Source organism: Salvelinus alpinus, chromosome 26, assembly GCF_045679555.1.
Source record: "Salvelinus alpinus chromosome 26, SLU_Salpinus.1, whole genome shotgun sequence".
Taxonomy (NCBI): Eukaryota; Metazoa; Chordata; class Actinopteri; order Salmoniformes; family Salmonidae; genus Salvelinus; species Salvelinus alpinus.
In genome coordinates, this window is record NC_092111.1 from 5,106,913 (window position 1) to 5,112,912 (window position 6,000).

Here is a 6,000-nt window from a genome sequence, read left to right on the forward strand (position 1 = left end):
AGAACAGCGTAAACTGGCTCTAACCAGAATAGAAAGAGGAGTGGGAGGCCCTAGGACTATCTTCACAACATAGCTGATTGGCTCAAACGCATTAAGAATTAAATTAACTTTTAACAAGGCACACCAGTGTATTTAAATGCGTTTCAGGTGACTACCTCATGAAGCTGGTTGAGGGAATGCCAAGAGTGTGCAAAGCTGTCAAGGCAAAGGGTGGCTACTTCGAAGAATCTCAAATATAACATCTGTTGATTTGTTTAACACTTTTTGGTTACTACATGATTTCGTGTGTGTTATTTCATAGTTTTGATGTCTTCACTATTATTCAATGTATGAAATAGTAAAAATAAAGAAAAACCCTTGAATGAGTAGGTGTGTCCAAACTTTTGGCTGGTACCGTATAGGTTTTAGACTGCTCAATAAAATAAATCTTGGTTGACTTAACAGCTTATTGACCAGTCAACTAAATGGGGTCAGCCCTAAATTGTTCCAATAGTTTTTCCACCATTCATTTTTCCCATAGGGGATTTTAGGCTTCCCCTACCGTGACATTTTGATAACTGTGTAAATATTAACCAAGGTGACTTTTATCAAAATATTTTCCTGTATTTACCCCCCCCCCCCCCCCCCCTAAAGAAAAATGCAATGCCAATTAGCTACTAATGTGGCTATCATATACAAATTCAAATGCCATGATGATCTGGATGAGACTGCCGAATCGAGGCAAAGGTAAGAATAACTGGATTAACTATCTAATGTTAACTACATTTAGTAATCAATAAATTGGCTCTATTTCCTTAAATGTACAATTCTGTGAACTGCCTTGGGCAAGATGCAAATTTACACAATACCTGTTTGCAAAAGTGTCAGCTAAAGATGACGTGCAGGAATTTGTAGTCTTGCATGATGTCTACTTTGGTGCTAATTAGCATTTTGAAATATGAGAGTAAATAGAGCCAAATATAGTGATAAAACTCACTATGTCCGAAAGAGATTTACACAGTTATCAAAACACATCCCTTAATAAAGTGTTTTTAAAATCCCATATGGGAAAAATGAATGGTGGAAAAACCATTTCACCGCTAGGTTTTATGGGTATTATGACACGTCCATTGTGGGGCTTTATAAGCAAGTTGCATAACATAAAAGGTAAAGGTGATAAGGATGAATCTATCAAACCAATAAATCACAAATAAGGAAATTACATGACATCTTAACATTATGACTTAACAAAAAAAAATGTATGAGCCTATCAAGGCAGTCCTGATAATTAGTGACAAGTGTGTGACATTTAGAGAGAGTCAACAGGTGAAATCAGCTTGGTTAATGAAGTTCATCTCAGTAGTATGGTGCTCCACTCTGAGGGCTTTTGTACAGCTGCCAACCAGCTGTATAGGGCCGTATTGGACACGATTCACATGGCCATATCTCCATAAATAATTGGTACATACAGCCCAATGATGTCTTAAAATGTTTGAGGGGGTCTGGAAAACAATAAAATGGCCCAAAGATGCCATTTACATATCCCTTAAAATCATAGTAGAAAAGTGGTGAAAACGTGTGCCAACTTACTACTGTTGAAAAGGTGTTCCAACTTATTACTGTTTGTACATTGTTTCATAGCTAGTTCCAATAGTTTACATGTAAACACTAAAAACTAATATGGGTGTTCCCTGAAGTCTACTGATTGCGATGATATATAATGATATTCTGTTTTATGTCAATTTTAAGATAAATTACAGGAAACCTGTGTACACACGTAACTTTTTATGTAAAATCCCATTGTAAATGTACACTACATGAATGTACACTAAAAGTATGTGAACACCTGCTCGAACATCTCATTCCAAACTCACGGGCATTAAAATGGAGTTGATCCCCTCCGTTGCTGCTATAACAGCCTCCAATCTTCTGGGAAGGCTTGTTACTAGATGTTGGAACATTGCTGAGGGACTTGTTTCCATTCAGCCACAAGCATTAGTGAGGTTGCGCACTGATGTTGGCTATCAGGCCTGGCTCGCAGTCAGCCTTCCAATTCATCCCAAAGGTGTTCAATGGGGTTGAGGTCAGGGCTCTGTGCAGTACAGGGAAGTTTTTCGACTCCATTTCTGTATGGACCTCGCTTTGTGCACGGGGGCATGGTCATGCTGAAACAGTAAAGGGCCTTCCCCAAACTGTTGCCACAAAATTGGAAGCACAGAATCACCTAGAATGTCATTGTATGCTGTAGCGCTAAGATTTCCCTTCACTGGTACTAAGGGGGCGAGGACAGGCGATCTTTACGCGCTACACGCTGCAGCACTCAGCAGTCCCGTTCTCTAAACTTGTGTGTATTACCAATTTGCGACTGAGCCATTGTTGCTCCTCAACGTTTCCACTTCACAATAACAGCACTTACAGTTGACCAGGGCAGCTCTAGCAGGGCAGAAATTTGATGAACTGACTTGTTGGAAAGGTGGCATCCTATGACGGTGGCATGTTGAAAGTCACTGAGCTCTTCAGTACATGCTATTCTACTGCCAATGTTTGTCTAATGAGATTGCATGGCTGTGTGTTTGATTGTATAAACCTGTCAGAAACAAGTGTGGCTAAAATAGCAGAATCCACTCATTTGAAGGGGTGTCCACATACCTTTGGCCATGTAGTGTATTATATCCAGCTGGTTGGTGGCCATAGCTGTCCATATTGGAAATGTCTGCCATGGGTGTAATGGACAAAATCTGTGATGGCTCTAGCCAAAAATATTTCACATTTTTCCCGTAGCCGCTGGACTATGATCGAAATGACCTCAATATAACCCCCATGAAAGTCTTACGAGTATTCTATGATCAGAATGATTGTCTGTATTATCTGTGGAGTTTATTTAGTGGGTAGATAACATACAATTATTTTGATATTGCTTGGAATGATTTTACCATATAACTTTTTTTTTTTAAAGGAAATCCGAATGGCAGCCTTTTTAATAAATGGCCACCCTGGTTGACTGACATGCTTCACAGACTGCCTCCTATCTTTAAAACGTTCCTTAAGGTATCTGGTATTAGTGTACCAAGTTTGACACTTGTATCATGAACGATCTCGTGTATATTTGGTTCTTATCTCTTGGAGTATTATTAATTAGCCTATAGTACACAGCTGTTTTAATTGAATATGAGTGTTTTTAAAGAACTCCATTATCCCTCCATCAGTCACGGGAAGCAGAGGAGGTTCTCCAATTGGAAAGTAGGTATCGGGTGTGCCATTTCCTCTGTTCAAATTCTGGAATTTTCAAATGTGTTTCTGCGAGAGAGATTGTGAAAGTGTGGGTTCTAACGTGCTGGTGTGTTTTTTTCAGAGGGTGTGGTGATGGAGGAGCAGACTGCAGTTACCATACAGAGTGTACAGCAGGCCGAAGCTTTTGCGGATCATAATGTTCAATACCAGTTCCGCACTGAGGACAGGTGAGCTCAATCAATGACCCAGGCAATTTTGTCTATATTCTTTCTGATTGTATATTCTATTTATGGTTGTCCGCACCATTTCACCAGGTCAAATTCCTGGTACATGTAAATGTACTTGGATTCTGATTCTATATGAAATGTTTGGCATATTCATGTCCTGACCACCTCCCCTTGACTTTCTCCACTCCAGTTGACCTATCATGTGGTCTAGGTTACAGATGACCAGCTAGAGGCAGCAGGCGATGGGACTGGGGCAGTCAGTGTGGTCTCCATTGCTGCATTTACTGGAGCACAGCAAGCAGTAGCACACGTGTGTGTGTGTGTGTGTGTGTGTGTGTGTGTGTGTGTGTGTGTGTGTGTGTGTGTGTGTGTGTGTGTGTGTGTGTGTGTGTGTGTGTGTGTGTGTGTGTGTGTGTGTGTGTGTGTGTGTGTGTGTGTGTGTGTGTGTGCACGCATGGCGTACACAATATCATTTTAGGGAAGTATTGATGTTTAATTTACCTCTCTCCTCTCTTGTCATTCAGAACCCATTCAGTAATGGGGGTAGTCCTGCGGAGGAGATGGTGGGAGAGGAGATGCGTTTTGCCTATTTCTCTGCTGACACAGTCAGAGATGGGGCAGCCAAAGCCGTGTCGGTGCAGGCTGACCCAACATTTACACAGGCCGGAGGTGAGTGGCTTTCTCGCTCGTCATTATTCACAATTCATTCAGGACTATCCGTAATCATGGTAGCATCCAGATTAATGTAGAAGTGTTTAAAATCATATTATATTCTTGTTTACAATAAAAGTGACTCCAAAATGACACAATACATTATTTACCATTCATTTCTATTGGACACAAAATGATTTGGAACACAACCAAAACAAACAGCAAATGCATCCAACACGTTTGTAGAGTCACAAGCTTGATGTAATCATTGCGTGCTAGGAATATGGGACCAAATACAAAACGTTTGACTACTTTAATACACATATACAGTAAGTGAATTTGTCCCAATACCTTTCATCCCCTAAAATGGGGGGACTATGTACAAAAAGTGCTGTAATTTCTAAATGGTTTACCCGATATGTATGAAAATACCCTCAAATGAAAGCTGACCTCAAAGTCATTGTATCATTTGAAATCCAAAGTGCTTGAGTACAGAGCCAAAACAACAAAAATGTGTCACTGTCACAATAATTACGGAGGTCACTCTTTATTATTATTTATTATTACTGTATATATATATTTTTTTTCAAATTCAGTTTTTAACCCCGTCTTCTAAGGGACCTTTGTTCTAATCAGTTTTGACCTAGTATCTAGGTGTGGCAGTATTTAGTCTGTAAATAGCATGTGAAGGTTAATGTGTGTAAACATGTATGGGCATAACCATAAATACTGTAGTTCAGTGCCTCCGCCTAATAAGTAATGTACCCCTAAAGACATGTATTTACTTACTAGTAAGATGCCCAGACAGTGAAAAGAAACAAATGGATATCCCTTGAACTATGATAAAAGAATGATCACAACAAACAAGATGTAAAGTTATTAATTATTATAAAAATCAAGACGTACCAATTCAGTTTCAATCAAAAACGAACAATTATCAACACATTTCAGTCACATCTATGTACTCTTAATTAATAAGGACCTGGTACCAGATTTTTAAACCTAAGAGCACTCATATAAACAGTGGGGATACCCTTTAAACCAATCAAATAAGTAGAATACTCACAGCCGTGAATCCAGATCAGCTACGCGTGACCGATGAGAAGCGCGCGAGTGCAACAACAGTCGAACTGGCCGGTGGCTGTCCCATTCAAACACAGTAAAAAAAAGAATCCTCCTCGACTAAACGGTACTGGTCCCAATGTAGCTAATTATATAGCTACAGTTATTCTCTTGTTTTACCACAACCAGTGGCTAATGCGACTCACATCACACACGAGCTCCGTCTCTCACAGCATCAAAAAGCGGAGACCATCCGATGACTGTTGAACCAGAAACAATTCCAATGCTGTCCTCACGGTGGTCAGGGATGCGGGACTAGCTAACAGTTCATCACTTTGGTTTACTCAGACCGCGTTACAACAACTTTGTAAAACAATCAAATAGCTGTCTTGCTAGCTCATGGAGTTCGAAAGGGTTGTCCTCCCATTCACTCTCTCGCGTGTCTGACTGTTGCCTGGCAATGGTCTGTCTGCAAAATATGTCCCACATTCAACACAGTAATTAATACAGTCCATTAAAAAACAGCTAAAAGTTGCATTTATTTGACTGAAATTAGTTTTGAGTATTGCCTTTATCACAATAGGGCCAGAGACGTTAAGTCACTAGTCTTTCTTGAGAATCCTATAAATCCCTGATTTGTAAGACCTCTCTCTGACACCAGGTCACTTCAATGTGATGATGAGCCCACCTGATGTGTTGCAAGCTGGCACTCCACGGACCATTGCCCCTCGCACACACACTTACAGCTTCACCTGCCACGCAATTAAGTGTCCCATACACATTCATCGAACCACAATGCTCCCCTATCTATGTGGTTCGCCTCACTTCTCCCTCCCAACTCCACATTGGA